The sequence below is a fragment of the Chlorocebus sabaeus genome, chromosome 8 (assembly GCF_047675955.1).
Source record: "Chlorocebus sabaeus isolate Y175 chromosome 8, mChlSab1.0.hap1, whole genome shotgun sequence".
NCBI classification, from domain to species: Eukaryota; Metazoa; Chordata; class Mammalia; order Primates; family Cercopithecidae; genus Chlorocebus; species Chlorocebus sabaeus.
In genome coordinates this window covers 76,296,984-76,314,611 of record NC_132911.1, presented here as the reverse complement: position 1 = coordinate 76,314,611, position 17,628 = coordinate 76,296,984, and the positions used below count along the sequence as shown (strand labels likewise).

At 37.8% G+C, this 17,628-nt stretch overlaps 1 protein-coding gene and 1 long non-coding RNA gene across 2 annotated transcripts in view; both read right to left on the bottom strand.

Annotated features, from left to right (window-relative positions):
- Positions 1-17,628, bottom strand: part of TRAM1 (translocation associated membrane protein 1) — a 392,129-nt gene that overhangs the window by 144,413 nt on the left and 230,088 nt on the right. The window lies entirely within an intron of this gene.
- The window catches only part of LOC140712317 (uncharacterized), an 87,744-nt gene that overhangs the window by 45,278 nt on the left and 24,838 nt on the right, over positions 1-17,628 (bottom strand). Inside the window, exon 3 of the long non-coding RNA XR_012093848.1 lies at positions 13,891-13,933. This is a non-coding gene — a long non-coding RNA (uncharacterized lncRNA). The remainder of the gene's footprint in view (positions 1-13,890; positions 13,934-17,628) is intronic.

Genomic DNA, 17,628 nt, shown 5'->3' with positions numbered 1-17,628 from the left:
CCGCAGATGTCTCGTGGATGTGCAGGATCACAGCATACTGATCTCTGTTAAGGGCTCTTCAGCAGAAGCCTAGACTAAGGAGAAGAATAGAGAAGGATTAGAAGCAGAAGGATGCTGGGGAGAAGAGTTTCAGCTAGGGCTCTTCTTCATGACCCTGTGGGATGAGGGGCACTCTTATGCAGCTCTTGACCAAGATTTGGAGGGGTGTAGGGAAGCAGAAACACTGAGCCCAGACGTGTTCCATTTTCTAAATGTGTAAATAGATCATGTCTTACACACACTTAGAATCCCTTCACTGAATCTCATTTTTATTAGCCTGAATTTTAACAGGAGCTCCAAGACTTCTAATTCAAGTATTTTCCTTGTGAGTGCAACGGTACTGATATTTTATGTTGCTGACTGATGAGAGACTCATCTATTTTGACTAGTAGGTGAACAGTTTGCAAAACACCTCAGTGTTACTTCTTTTTGAAGACTAAGATCTGTCCCTTATTGGAATTTCTTGCCCCTTTTTTCTTCTCTAACAGCAGTATGTATAGCTATATATCTGTAAATATTTCTGAGTCTCCTAAAATTATTTGTTTACAAGTTCTACTCCATCAAAGTGCCAATTTCCTGAGGGCAGGAACCTGGCATTATTTGAATTTAAAGTCTCTGCACCTAGCAAGTGACTGATAGATGGTAAGCCCCCAATTATCCTGTTGAGTGGGTAAATAAATGCTGGCATTCCTTTGCAACAATTGCAAAGTTAGAAAGCCAGGGATGACTGGAAGGGAATTTTACAAAATCTTATGATCCTCATAAGATTGAGTATATCTTTGGTTTGTTTCTGTTCAATAAATATCCGTAGGTACCAGCCAATGTTTTGGGTATGTAGGATAATAAGATAGTTAAGACATTAGTTCCACTTTAAAGTAGTTCAAGACAAACTGTTACTTTTAAAATCTGGTCTAGAGAAAAATGATGCCTTGACACGTCCATGTAGCTCATTTGTATGTCTGACGGCACTTAATCCACTTGGGATTATGATATCATTTACAATGGTTTTTTTATTCTAATTTAAAACTATAATCAATATTGTCAATAGATCATAAAACAAAACCCAGTAACTTTTTAAAGAAAATGCTCATTTCTACATACTGTACAGTTTCATGAATTTGCACACTTTCTCTCATGGGGTACACAACTAGATTATTGTGGTTTTGTAGTTATCTGTTCATATATTTGTTGCTTCACTTGTCCTTTAATTGAGATCTTCAACATGGTAAGGCAGTTTGCAAAACTCCTTTGATTTTTGAGCCATTGTTGCCATCCAGTGGGAGAAGATGGTATTTTATTAAATAGAAGGAGGTCCATTCCCCTAAATAACTAACATTATAAGGGTAATTAAATTTTTATAATCACAAATCACCCAAAATTAAATTTCTTATACTACTGAATTAAAACCAAAACTAATAAAACCTGAGTTTTCTAAGACAGCTATGACTCAAAAAAATTTTCATCAGTATTACAGATACTGTAACTGACGTTTCATGCTTGGATTGCTAAGCACATGGTTGGATAATGCATTTCTTTTATGTTATCCTACATTTATTACAGTTAGTTATTCAAATCTGGTTGCTCTTTATGATTACTCTTGCTGTTTCCAGTATTTCTTCTGTTTCTTAGGGTTCTCTGTGAAAGAAACATATAGGTTCATTCTTGTCCTGCTGCTCCTTGAATGTCTCTTTAATTTTTCATTAGCCTTGTTTTCTGTGTGTGTGTGTGTGTGTGTGTGTGTGTGTGTGTGTGTGTGTGTGTTTTCAGAATTCTAATTCGAAGTTCAACCATAGTTTTACTTTCTAAAATTTTAAATGAATAAATGCTTGTAAACAAAAACAATTCTCATAATTTTTTTTCACTGTTTAAGTTTGAACTAGCTGATGTGCTACAGAAATTTGAGCTTGACTTTTTTAAAGATTAAACAAATAAATGCTCATAAATTTATATAATTTCTACATACAGTCACCAACTACCCGGCACCTGGCAGAATCAAGATTTATAAACAAGGAAAAGTAACCTTTACTTAATCAGTGTATTTCTAAAAGCATGTTGTCCAACATAATTAGAAACATACATCTGAGTTTTACAGAGAGTCTGCCCCAATTCCTTTTCAGAGAGAAAGCCTCAGAATCCCTTGTATAAACTCCTGAAAATACTGCCCAATCTAGATGGTTCTTTCCAGCAAGTTACATATCACAGTCTCCTCCCCAAGCACTGCCTTTTCTGTAGATAGGATGTGAGAGAGAACTTTTATGACCAGACAAGAAGAAATAAATTTACTAAACAGTGTGCTATTGTGATTTATTTTACAGTGAGTTTATTTTTCTCATGATATACTTATTTTGAAAGGACAACTTTTAAAAAGAACTGACTTTTTGGGAAACTTTTAAAAAGTCCATTAAAACCTTTTTCTTACAAACAATTTTCTTTGTAATTTTAGAATTTTTTTATTATGTAACATCTGACCATTTCTTTGTGTATATTAAAATTGTTAGTGATGAAATTTCTAGGGCTTTCCCTGGGAGACTGTAGCCTGAAATTTAAAATGCTGAAGTGGGCATTTTTTTCTGGATTATTTAATGTCTGCTCATCTAAGTTGACCAGATAGTTAAAAAATATTCCATCATCATTTCCAGTGTGACTTCACTAAAATTAGTCATAATCGTATTAGTATGTTTTGGATGGCTCTCTCTTCATGTGATTTTTTTCTATAATTTTCATAGATTTTTAAAGGGTCTCTGCCCTCATGTTTCTGCTCCTTGATCTTTAATTTGTTACAGTACCTAGCACAAAATTCTTTTGATATTAATCAGAAATTTTACAATGATAAAAGTTATATTTTCCATTCAGTTTTCAACCTAATAAGTCTTTTAAAAATTCATATTGTGTTTTCTCCCTAAATTGTAAGATCAGAGAATATCCACCCATTCAAACTCATGACTGCACTGAATCGACTTTAGGAAGGATCACAGGCTTTCATTGGCTCACACACTCACTTAATGAAGAGTGGATGGAGGCCATGGCATGGGACAAACTACCTTTGAGATCATAGAAATTGTATGTTATATATAATACTAGTTCAAGATTAATGAAAGTAGCCAATCCAATTGAAAAGGATGGGGAAATGCCTAAGCTTGTCTCAAAAAATGGTCAGAAAAAAGAAGAATCTGCTTTTTATTTTTCTACAGGGGATTCATGTGAATGAGCTGCACACTGGCAAGTAGGCTCAATCCCTGCAAGTGAGGTAAAAACATCAGTGTACAATACAAGCATCCAGGTATCTAGGGCAAACTAGGAGCGGGAGGGCTGTGTGCCTTCTCAGCAAAACACAAACAAAACCTACTGAAGCCCACAAGTACGAAACAAGAACTATTATCCAAAATAGAATAATTTGGGACATACAAGTCAAATCCATCCCAATATTTGCATGATTTCATTTTTATAGGGCATTGACAAATGTAAATTGTTTTATTACTTAAACAAAAAGTACTACTATCATAAACATGTTGAGTGCCTCCTATGTGCAAGTAGACACTGATGATGTGAAGAGGGCTTGGGCTGGTCTCTCTTACCTCAAGAGGATAGATATAAGCAAGATAGTGATGCCTGCTGAGGGAAAAGGATGAAGGCAGAACAAAAATAACTTTTAATTGATGTATGACTAAGGGATTCTTTGTCGGGCTTCTCTCTCCCTTTTGGCAATTCTGACTTAAAATAACAAAACTATGCAAACAAAATATAAGGCAATGGAAGGAGACTTGAGTTATAAATTTATTCTCTTATATTCCAGTTAACATATAATTAGCATAGAGAAGAAAATACATATTTTAGACTCATATAGGAAAACAGTGCAAAACACAAAATTGATTCTTGTATTTCACGTGTCAATTTCTCAATATTGTAAAAGCAGAACTCCTCTAGCATAAACATCATTTAAAATGCTTTGAAATTTAAAATGTATAGAATATGTAGAAATCTCTGAGTTGGGGGAAAAGAACCTGATTTAAGGAACTAAAAGTGAGAGGCACATATATTCTTTATTAAAACGAACTTAATAAAGCAAAATTAACTCATTTTAGAAAACAGTTTAATTATGGGGTGCTACACACAGTGATACACACTGTGTATCATTTAGGGCACTCTAGGTGGTGGCAGTATTCATTCACCTTATTGAGCCATAATCTCTTTATCAAATGTGACTGCATGATAGAAGGTACTTTTATTGCAAAGTTGTACTGAAATCCTGTTAAGTTTAACTTGAGTATGTTGACTGCTATACACACATTTGAATGAAAGTAATGAGCCAAGATTCATAGCATCCTTGAGGTATGTGTCTCAAAGTAGTGGCAACTAGAACCACACCACTCATGAACATTGTCATGAAAATTTTGACCAACAGCACTAACCTGCGATATAGTTGACATAAAAAGTGCTTAATGTATGTGAAATTTATAGAAAAATTAGATAACATCTGTGTATTAGTCAGGATTTCCAGAAAAACAGAACCCAATAGAATGTGTCTGTCTGTCTGTCTGTCTACCTAACTAATATCTATGTATCTATCTATCTATCTATCTATTTATCTATCTATCTATGTATCAATCAAGGTATTTCTTATAAGGAATTGGATCATGCAATTATGGAGGCTGACAAATCCTAAGACCTGCAATTGGCAACCTGGCGACCCAGGAATACTAATGGTATATTCTAGTTCAAATCCAAAGGCCCGAGAATCAAGACAGCTGATGGTATAAGTTCAGGCCAACAGTGGGCAGGCTCAAGATCCAGGAAGAGCCAATGTTTTTATTGGAAGAAACCAGTGTCTCCAGCTAGGAGGCAGTCAGGCAGGAGGAATTCCCTCTTATTAGAGGGAAGATCAGCCTTTTTGTTCCATTAAGGCTGTCAACTGATTGGATGAAGCCCACCCACATCAGGGAGGATCATCTACTTTACTCAGTCTATTGATTTAAATATTAAACTCATCCAAATACATCCTCACAAAAGCACTCATAAAACATTTGGTCAAATACCTAGGTACCCCATGGCCCAGTCAAGTTGACACATACTATTAATCATCACACTCTGTATTGCTTAAAACATATAATGCTAAAAGTGCATGTTAAATCTCCAAAATTGGCAGTGGTAAAAATATGAAACATGCATGATAGTGAAAACGTATGAACCAAAACATTGATTCAATAAATGTTTACAGTGACTATGTAAATGCCAACCACCCACTGTTCCAGGCACAAGATATAAGGTGGTGAACAAAGACAGTTTTCTAGGCCTGACAGAACTTACACTCAGTGAAAGAGAGAGTAAAAGAATAAGCATGTATTTACAGAACATGATTTCAGGGAGACAAAAGTGCTGAGAGGAAAAGCAAAGTAGGCCCAGTGGAGAGGGACTACGTGGGTCGGCAATCTGGACTGCCAGGATATGGGGAGAGGAAAAGGTTCTCTTTGTAGTTCATATTTTAGCAAATACAGTAATGATGTGAGGTAGTGAGGCAGACAGATACGGGGAGGAGGGAACAGTTCCTGAGATGGGAACAGATTAGTGCACTTGAGGACTAGCAAAAAGGCCAGTGTGGCTGCAGAACCACAGATAGTGGTAGGGGTGGAGTTGGAGATTGCCAGAAGCCAGATCAGATAGGGAGCAATTAGCATTTATCAATATCAATTAATAAGCGTCTCTGTATCAATGTTTTCATTCTCAACTTCCTCCTTTATTTAATATATTAGAAGTACACGAAAAACCATATAATCGAAAAAAAGGAAAAGAAATCAATATTTGAAAGTGTCTACAAACACTATGTTAATACACAACATGCCACGAGGACATGAGTTTTCAGTAAAACAAGCAAATAATTATATTGAAGCTAAATGTATCTCAGCATGAGAACATTTTACTTTGTAGTTGAATATTTAAGTACTGAGTTAAATGTTTCATATTACTAGTTTCTGGATCATGGATTGCTTTGCATTGGTTCTTACTAGAAGTGTTAGCACTGTACTAGTTTCCAGATGTTAAAAAACTTTGATCATATACATAGGCTTCTAGAGAAAAATGAAGGCAAATACTATAGTTTTATGTATTTCTGAAATATTTAGAGATAAAGAGGAACTTTTGAGGAATATTTAAGCTTGTCGTTTCCCAAAATGCATCTCCATGAAGCCTGAGTATCTGTCAGTCTTATTACTGTTAGGAAAATATAAACCACTTGAAGGATTTAAACTAGAAGAGATATAATACAGTGAATGACTTATAAAGAGATTAGGAAGGCTGAAGAACAAAAAGGAGACGTAGGGGATGCTAGAGGGATTTTTTTAAAAAGGGAGAGAAATGAGACTAAAAGGTCAGAAAGTTGCTAATACCCCTAATTAGAACCTATGTGTTGCACTTGATTTTTGTGCTGTGGGTAGCTCTGCAGCTTGCCAGCACTGGAAATGCTGAGAGGCTATTCTTTCTGACAACGTTGGAATCAAAGTGTGGTCACCAAGGTAGCAGAGTCACCAGAGAGGTGGTGCACTTCCTGGGCTGCTGGAGTCACAGCAGCCTACCCCTTCTTGCACTGCCTTCATTGCTGGCAACTGTCACTACTGTCAGAGCAAGGACCATGCAGGTTTTATTTACTGGTCTCCTCCCAATGCCTCCCATTGGCAGAACAAATAGGATGCCAGCTGGCAAAGGCATCTGGGAAATGTAGTTTTCAATACCCAAACCCAGCAGCATTGATCAAAGAATTGAAATGTGTGGGAGCTAAGACCAAACAGAAAAATAACCAGCCCAGTCCAACCACTTGGCTAGTCAATATCACTGCCTTTAGCCACATTTAATCTTCCAGGCAGCAATAACACCCTCTTTATGCTTCCACCTAGTATGATGCAATTAAGCCTTGTACAAGTGAAGATGGTCTTATCCTCTCTTAAAAACAAGCTGAAATACAAAGATCCACCAATCACATTATTCATCTCTTGTTCAGGCACAATCTCATCTGATTATTCTGTACCCAAGAGTCCAAATTATTAAGGAAACCACCAAAGCACTCATAATATAAAATTATCATGTAAAGAAAGGAGATTAGCTAATATGTATATATGTGAATATGATAAGTGCATTATTTACCTACTCCTGTATAACAAATTACCCCAAGATGTAGGAGCTTAAAATGAAAAAACATTATGCTTCACCAGTTCCTGAGAATCAAGAATCAAGAAGTGGCTTAATGATAGTCTTGGCTCAGGGCTTCTCATAAAATTGCAGTAAGATGTTGGCCAAGGCTGCAGTCATCTTGAGACAGTTTGGCCCTATGTCCCCACACCCAAATTTCATATTGAATTGTAATTTCCAGTGTTGGAAGATGTACCTGGTGGGAAGTTCTTGGATCATGGGGGCAGAATTTCCCCTTGCTGTTCTCATGATAGTGAGTGAGTTCTCACAAGATCTGATTGTTTAAAAGGGTGTAGCACTTCCCTCTTCCCTCTCTGTCTCCTGCTCCGTCATGGTAAAATGTGCTTTCTTCCCCTTCCCCTTCCCCTTCCCCTTCCACAATGATTGCAAATTTGCTGACGTCTCCCAGGCATGCAGGAGGATGCATGGAATGCACAGCCTGCGGAATCATGAGTCAACTCGAGCTCTTTTCTTCATAAATTACTCAGTCTCAGGTAATTCTTTATAGCAGTGTGAGAATGGACTAATCCACATCTGAAGGCTGGACTGGAGCTGAAGGATTCATTTCTAAGCTCATGCACATGGTTGTTGTCTGCAGTGCTTAGTTTCTTGCCATGTAGGTTTTTCCTTGGGACTATTCATGACCTAGTATCTGGCTTCTGCCAGAGCAAGTGGTGAGAGAGAGAGAGAGAGAGAGAGAGAGAGAGAGAGAGAGAGAGAGAGAAAGGAGGAGGAGAAGAGAGAGAGACAGAATGGAAATACCAGGTGGCAGGAATCACTGGGACTATCTTGGAAGCTGGCTACCAAGACAAACAAGAAATAAAATAATACATGGCTGCTATAATTGTTTCTGTAACATGTCATAAGGCTGAAGTTGATATCTATAACTTCCTGTCCCACTACCCTTTCTGTGTTCTCTTTTCACTCAGTCAGCATTTTAGCTAGCTAGAACATTTTACCACAATACTCTAAACTTTTATTCTTGGAGGATCAAAGTCCCTAGTCAGTCTGCCTCAATTAAATTGTTATTCTTTTCTATTAATTTTATTAATTGACATAGAAATATCAGGAGGCATCTCACAAAATCCTCTGGGCCCCAGATATACTCCTCCCTTTCCACCTCTGTGTGTTGTAGCAACCAAATTTCCTCTTGCTAATCAGAACCAATTATAACAGCCTGCACTTAAACCTTCTTTGTCTATTTGCTCTATAGCACGATGAGACCAAAATGACCAAATGGCAGTCCCAGTTTCCAACTGGAAACAATTGTTGTGTTCTCTGAGAACATACAAGAGTCCAAAGACATGAAGATAAGAAATGAAAATATTGTGAATGATTTTTAGGTATAATAGTTAGACAAGCCCTTTCACTTATCATGTTTTGATTCCTGGACTCATATATTCTGGCTATAGGAGAAAGATAATCAAATAATGGCAGTGATTTTTTGCATACACCATGTCCTTTTGGATGGCACATATACTTTTCAGAGAATTAGCTCCATAACTGAGTTTTCCCTAAACCAACTCTATCAAGTACATTGAAAGATCAATGAATTCTTTGACCGTGGTATTATTGTCACTCTTATCTTTTTGTAAAATGAGCTTCTTTGTTAGAAGCAACACTATATTGGAAACAGGATGGTAAATATGGCACTACATATAGTGAATCTAAAAGAAATATAGTGGGCAAAAAGACAAACCCATAACCAGAAAAGGTATCTATTTCAGTAAGGACATGTCATTGTTCCCTGTAGGGTAGAAGGGTCTATTGCAACCAGCCCGCCTCCAGGAGGCAGGTGTCATATCAGAGGTTTGGCATTAGTTCTTTCTACTGGTCAGTTGGGCAGTCAACAATGGTGGTGTTCAGGTTCTAGAGCTAGAGCAAGGAATATTAAGATGGGATTTCTTATTATACCTGAAATTAAGGAAGTTCTCAAAGAATAATGGGGGAATGTCAAAAGGATGTAGGAGCTAAGTTGAAGGGGCTCTCACTGGCCAGATCTGGGAAAAAGTGAGTTTCAAAATGAATAATGATAGTAAAGAGTAAAGATCCACTAGTTGATAAGCTCTAAGATGGCCCACAAAGATTCTCAACTCCTAAGGCTCACGCCCTTGTGCAGTTCCCTCCCACATTGAATGGGGGCTGTGTTAGCAATGGAATGCAGTGGAGGCAGCAGAGCATGATTTCCAGGGTTAGGTCATAAGGCAATGCAGTTCCCACCTTAGTTTATTGGATGGCTCACTCTGGGGGAACCCAGAGTCCATGCTGTAGGACACTCAAGACAGCCCTGGGAAGAGGTCTCCCACCAGCACCAAACACCAAATTGCCCAGTTTGTGAGTGGCCACCCTGGAGCAGACCCTTTCCTCCCAGTCAGACTTTCAGAAGACAAGCTGGCTCTGGACTACAACCTTACTGGAGCCCTGCGCCAGGTCCAGCCAGACAAATCACTGAATTTGTGGCCCACAGAATGGGTGCAGGACAATAAATGATTACCGTTGTTTTAAATCACTAAGTTTTAGAATGATTGGCCATGCAGTATTGGACAACATATCCATCCTAAAATAAAATAAGAATCCATGAGTTTCTCCCACATGATATAAATAAATAAATGGGAGGAGCAGGGAAGAAAAGGGCTTACAGTAGATTGCCAAGTAATACATGTAAAAGGATAATGGAGTTAGAAAATCACCATTTTTCAATCATCAGAGTGATAATTGACTTGTAAAATAGGTGTCAGAAGCTGCTAAAATTAGAGGGTGAGAATCTGATGAAGAGCAGGATATTACACAGTCTCAAAGTATCTCCCACAAGAGGTTTATTAATGAGGAAGGGGAAAATAGTGACTTCATGCAGGAACAACATGGCAGACACCACCTTAACTGAAAAAAGTTAACCTCCTCTGTAATGGGACTGTCACAGGTCATAATACTCCTTTCAAAAATGCATAACCTAAATTGAATGAGGAGGAAACACCAGACTAAGCCTAAACTGAGAGGCACTCTATAAAATTATCAAGTCATAAGATGACATGATAATGAGCAGAAAATATAACATGGGGTTGGTAACTCTGGGAACTCTCTGGGTGAAGAACTTGTTAACACTCTAACTTGTATGCATTATATAGACCTTCCTTATGGACAATACTTATGTAAACCAAATTATATTTATTTTAAGCAGATTAATCTCCAGGCTATTTGTTTATCCTATTCCTTTTATTCCTCCTGATACACGAAAGGATATAGCTTTGGTTTAGCTTTATCCCACCTTCCTCTACCTTGTAACTTTCCTACCACAGTGTATAAACAGGTGTTAGTTTTTGAAGATTTTGTCATTGGATGTACATATGTGAAATCTTTAGCTTCTGCCCAGGAGGATTAAAAACATGAACTGGCCTTTTCTGAAACAGATTTTATCAATATGGCTAAGTTTCTTGCTAAACATTATGAAGGAATTCATTGCATATGTGAGTATATTTAAGTGAAGCATTAAAAAACCTTATAATTCATTAATCTTTCTAAAAGGCATGAATGTCCTAACTAGAATGCTAAATGCATTGGTGGGTGATGGTACCTAGCTTTGAGGTACCATGGGACAGATGAATTGCTTTGCAATACAACTGGCTAAGAATTGTGAAGAGAGAAAACAAAGCATGCAAGTTAGGTTGGGCAAATGGGGGTGGGCTAAGATGTAGAATATGTGCATAGGAAGTGAAGACTTGGGGAAGGAACAGGTCTAAAAGTCATTTTACAGCAAGCATGGTCTGCAGCATGACCTTATGAATCTCATTAAATGTTTGGTGTGCTCGGAGTTATGATGTAAACTGATAGAAAGACAAGTTCTGTGTGCCTATTGACGTGGCTGAAGTTCTCAGCTCTGACGGAGGAGGACACTGCAGAAGACTGAGCTACATGAGCAAATAAGCAGCTGCTAACTTAGAATATGAGTCCCTTGGAAATGTCTTCTTTCCTGGGCCTTAGCTTGGTGGATGTTTAAAGATGATCAATAGTGATTTCCTGCCTTTTTTGGTACTAAGCCATTTTTTCAATGAGACAATTAATACATTTGGTGGATTTCTTAGGTCAGTTCACAGGCAAGCAAACTCATAAAAGGATGGGTAACAGTCTGTTCACTCGCTTTTTCTAAATAGATATGGTGAGTCATCTCTTCCCCTTGGGTTACCATCTGCTATGGTTTAGAAATCAGTCCCAATTTAAATAATCTACTTTCTATCTCTTTTTCTTCCTTCCTTTGATCCTCTTACACATGAGAAGTATTGACCTAGGACTCTTACATTCATTTCTTTTTCTGCATAGTAAATTATATTTTCTGAAAGTCTCATTCTCTTGTAAACCAGGTAACCTAGTAAGATGTATTACCATTTTGAGATTTGAAAGGGTATACAGTAAAAATGCTAAATGTTCTGCAAGACTGAAGATTTTGAGTTAAAGAAAATGTATCATAGAGTTTCGGATAATGAATAGCTATGTTATAGCATGCAGAGGTTGTCATATAAAATCAGCAGCAATTTAAACAACTTCAGCAAAGTCTCAGGATACAAAATCAATGTGCAAAAAATCACAAGCATTCCTATACAACAACAGTAGACAAATAGAGAGCTAAATCATGAATGAATTACCTTTCACAATTGCTATAATGAGAATAAAATACCTAGAAATATAGCTAACAAGAGATGTGAAGGTCTTCTTCAAGGAAAACTACAAACCACTTCTTAAGGAAATGAGAGAGGACACAAACAAATGGAAAAACATTCCATACTTGGGGACAGGAAGAATCAATAATGTGAAAATGGCCATACTACCCAAAGTAATTTATAAATTCAATGCTATCCCCATTAAACTAACATTGACATCCTTCACAGAATTAGAAAAAAAAAAAAACTACTTTTAAATTCATATGGAACCAAAAAAGAGCCTGAATAGTCAAGACAATCCTAAGAAAAACAGCAAAGCTGGAGGGATCAAGCTGCCTGACTTCAAACCATACTACAAGGCCACAGTAACGAAAACAGCATTGCACCAGTACCAAAATAGACACATAGACCAGTGGAACAGAATAGAGACATCAGAAATAAGAGCACACATTTACAACTATCTGATCTTTGACAAACCTGACAAAAACAAGCAATAGGGAAAGGATTCCATATTTAATGAATGGTGCTGGGATAATTGGCTAGTCATATGCATAAAATTAAAACTGGACCCCTTCCTTACACCTTATATAAAAATTAACTCAAGATGGATTAAAGGCTTAAGTGTAAAACCCAAAACTATAAAAACCCTAGAAGAAAATCTAGACAATACCAGTCAGGAGATAGACACAAGCAAAGATTGCAACAACAGCAAAAATTGACAAATGGGAACTAATTAAACTAAAGTGGACCTACACTGCAAAAGAAATTATCCTCAGAGTGAACAGAAAACCTACAGAATGGGAGAAAATTTTTGCAATCTATCTATCTGACAAAGGTATGATATCTAGAATTTCCAAGGAACTTAAACAAATTTACAATAAAAAAAAATCAACAAGTGGGCAAAGGACATGAACAGATACTTCTCAAAAGAAGACATTTATGCAGTCAACAAACATGAAAAAAAGCTCAACATCACTGATCAGTAGAGAAATGCAAATCAAAACCACAATGAGATACCATCTCACACCAGTCAGAATGGCAATTACTAAAATGTCAAGAAACAACAGATGCTGATGAGGCTGTGGAGAAGTAGGAACACTTTTACACTGTTTGTGGAAATGTAAATTAGTTCAACCATTGTGGAAGACAGTGTGACAATTCCTCAAGAATCTAGAACTAGAAATACCATTTGACCCAGTAATTCCATTACTGGGTATATACTCAGAGGAATATAAATCATTCTATTCTGAAGATACATGCACACATATGTTCACTGTAGCACTATTTAAAATAGCAAAGATGTGGAATCAACCCAAATGTCCATCAACGGTAGGCTGGGTAAAGAAAATGTGGAACATACACACCATGAAATACTATGCAGGCATAAAAAGGAATGAGATGATGTCTTTGCAGGGACATAGATGGACCTGGAAGTGATTATCCTCAGCAAACTAACAAAGGAAAAGAAAACCAAACTGCCTGTTCTCACTTATAAGTTGGAGCTGAACAATGAGAACACATGGACACAGGGAGAAGAACAATACACACTGGGGCCTGTCAGGGGAATGGGGGTGGGGGAGCATCATGATAAATAGAAAATTCATGTGCAGCTTCATACTTAGGTGGTGGGTTGATAGGTGCAGGAATCCACCATGGCACATCTTTACCTTTGTAACAAATCTGCACATGTATCCTGGAACTTAATATAAAATAAAATAAAATAATATTAAGAATAAACAACAAAAACAAAATCAACAGTAATCTATATCATGCCTAGAAATGACAGGTGTCTCCCTCATAGAGACCCACCGGGTTCATAGCTAAAGTTATAGGCAATGCTAAGCATCAAAATCATTTTTATAGCATTTTGTTTATTTATGTAGCAGATAATTGAATATTTTTACCATAAATAAATACGGCCATTCTGGAAAGACAAACTTGTTGACAACTAATATACAGAGAGTCTAATGATGGCAATACACTTATGGAGAAGTCCTCAATGGTTTAAAGAGTTTCTACTCACCTTATTGGATGTTAATGGTTTGCCATATTGTCATCTTGGAAATCTTTAGAGACAAAAAAGATAATTCATGTGTTTAGCAAAGCAACTGCTTGGGATCAAAGAGACACAGAGAGGTATAAATCCTGTTTTTTATGCTGGTTAGATGGAGCCAGTTCTATCTGACCGCATCCTTGTCTGCTGACCTCTCACAGGGCCCCAATCTGGCTGCACATGCTTGCAGCACCGCCTGGGATGCCCAATCAAGGTGTTTCCTGGGGGCTCACATCATAGCTCCTTCACCAGCAGACTCAGCCTGATCATCAGAGAGCTCTATCAGTGCAGCCTCCACTGACATGCAACAGCCCACCCACACCCTCTCCCACTGGAGCCTCTTCCATGCCTGCATTGCCAGGATGCACTAACCCATGGCCACACCCTCACTGCTTTGCCAGCATGCACACAGGCAGAACTCACTTTTTCTCCTCCACTGGGGTGTGTGTGTGTGCATGAGTACTGTGCCACCCAGCTGCTGCCTGTGTGAGTACATCCTGCTGCCCCTGCCTCCCTGATGAGCAGGCACCTGGCTGTGCTGCCACTGCTGACATCAGCACTCACACAGAAGCAAGCAACCCCACGCTGCTTCCCACACCCCACTGCTGCTGCTGTGAATGTATGAATGGACACTGGTGGCCGCTGGCCCTATCCCCATCTTATACTGCCACTGCCACCCAGCACTGTGAACATGTACATGGAGGCCACTAGCCTCATGTCTTCCAAAGCCCAGTCCCCACAGCCACTTCTGCCAGCACAAGTACAAACTTGGACACTGGCAACTCTGCCCCAGCTGTTTCCCCCCAACCCTAGCCACTGGAAAAAGTGTGCATAGTAATGATACAGCCTCCCTCCCGGTGGTCCCTGTCCCAGTCAACACCCATGCATCCTGCTGTGCTTCCATGGCAGCAGACATGTGTACGAATGAGCATGAGTCCTGCTGCCACTGCCCAGAAGAAGCACTTTAGCTGGCACCACACATCAGGGTGTTCTGGTCAGCAGACCAGGAACACCGTGGCACCTCAGCTTAGCAGGTTCCTAATCTCAAGGAGCCAGAGAACAAAGCCAGGGCCTGCTACCAGCTCCCTAGAATTAGAGTATACAGCCCAGGAGTGCTGAGCTGAGCTATGGCCCCCTAAATTCTTCCAGAAATGAAGCCAGTTGACTGAATCCATCTTATACTACAATCAAACTCCCAAGGGCATCAACGAAAACGCAAGCAAAGAAAACCATCCAAAGGACAGTAACTTCCAAGATTAAAGGAACATCAGCTGACACAGATTAGAAAGAACCAGCACAATAACTCAGTCAACTCAAAAAGCCAGAGTGCCTTGTTTCCCTCAATGACCACACTAGTGTCCTTACTAGCAACGATTCTTAACCAGGCTCAAATGGATGAAATGGCAGAAACAGAATTTAGAATATGGATAAGAATGAAGATTATTGACATTCAGGAGAAAGTTGAAACCCAATGCACGAAATCTAAAGAATACAATAAAATGATACAGGAAATGAAAGATGAAATGACCATTTTTTAAGAAAAAACAAAACTGATTTGAAAGAGCTGAAAACCTCACTTTAAGAATTTCATAACACAATCACAAGTACTAGCAGCAGAATTAACCAGCTGAGGAAACAATCTCAGAGCTCGAAGACTGGTTCTCCAAAATAATTCAGGCAGACAAAAATAAAGAAAAAATAAAGAATGAACAAAGTCTCTGAGACATATGGGATTATGTAAAGAGACCAAATCTATGACTCATAAGCATCCGTGAAGGAGAGGAAAAGAAACCAAGCAACTTGGAAAACATATTTGAGGATATCATCCATGAAAATTTCACTATTTCAAATTCAGGAAATACAGAGAACCCTGCAAGATACTATACAAGTCATCCCCTAACTATCCCCTTGTATATGTCTATACAAGACACGTAGTAATCAAAGGTCTCCAAGGTCAAATGGAAAGAAAAATGTAAAAGGCAGCTAGAGAGAAAGGTCAGGTCACTTACAAAAGGAACCCAATCAGGTTAACAGTGGACTTTTAGCAGAAATTATACAAGCCAGAAGAGAATGGGATCATATATTCAGCATTTTTAAAGAGAATAAATTCCAAACAATAATTTCATTTCCAACCAAATTAAGCCTCAAAAATGAAGAAATATGATCCTTTTCAGACAAGCAAATACAAAGAGAAATCATTACCACTAGATCTGCCTTATAAGAAATCCTTAAGGGAGTGCTAAATATAGAAAAGATCATTACAAGCCACCACAAAAACCTAGTGAATTACATACACTATTCACACTATAAAGCAACCACAAATCAAGTTTGCATAAAAACCAGTTAATAACATGATGACAGGATCAAATCTGCACATATCAACATATCAAGAGACCCATCTCACATGCAATGACACCCACCCAGGTCAAAGTAAAGGAAAGAAGAAAGATCTACCCAGAAAATAGAAAACAGAAAAAATCAAGGGTTGCTCTTCTAATTTAAGACAAAACAGATTTTAACCAACAATGATAAAAAAAAAAAAAAAAAGAAAGAGCATTACATAATGGTAAAGGGTTCAATTCAACAAGAAGACCTAATATGCTAAATATATATGGACCCAGCACAGGAACACTCAGATCCCTAAAACAAGTTTTTACAGATCTATAAAGAGACATAGATAACCACACAATAATAGTGGAATACTTCAACACTCCACTGACAGTGTTTATTAGACAGATCTTTGAGGCAAAACACTAATAAGATATTCAGGCCCTTGACTCAACACTTGACCAAATAGACCTAACAGACATTTACAGAACTTTCCACCCAATAACAAGAGATTATGTATTCATTTCATCTGCACATTAGACATACTCTAAAATCAGCAACTCAATCAGCCATAAAACAATCCCCAGCAAATTAAAAAAAACACACCCAAAAAACCAACCACACTCTCAGACTACAGCAAAATAAAAACAAAAATCAATACTAAGAAAATTACTCAAAATCAAACAACTGCAGGGAAATTAAACAACCTTCTCCTGAATGACTTTGGGTAAACAATAAAATTAAGGCAAAAAACAAGACATTTTTTGAAACTAAAGAAAAAAAAAAGACCAGAATCTCTGGGAGACAGCTAAAGTAATGTTAAGAGGGAAGTGTATTTACTAAAAAACCCACATCAAAAAGTTAAAACAATCTCAAATTAACCACATAATATCATGCCTAGAGAAAATAGAGAAAGAGGAGTAAACCAATTCTAAAGCTAGCAGAAGAAGAGAAATAACAAAAATCAGAGCTGAACTAATGGAAATTGAGATGGAGAAAACCATACAAAGAAAAAATCAATGGATCCAGTAGTTTGTTTTCTGAAAGAACAAATATAATCAATAGATTGTTAAACTAATGAAGAAGAAGAGGGAAGATCCAAATAAACACAATAAGTAATTACAGGGAGGACATTACCAACCACCCCACAAAAATACAAAAAACTCTCAGAGACTACTATGAACACTTCTACGCTCACAAACTGGAAAACCTAGAAGAAATGGATAAATTTCTAGAAACATATAACCTCCCAAGATTGAACAAGGAAGAAATTGAATCCCTGAACAGACCAATAATGAGTCTGAAATTGGATCAGCAATGAAAAGCCTACCAATCAGAATAAGCCCAGGACAGATGGATTCACAGTTGAATTCTGCCAGA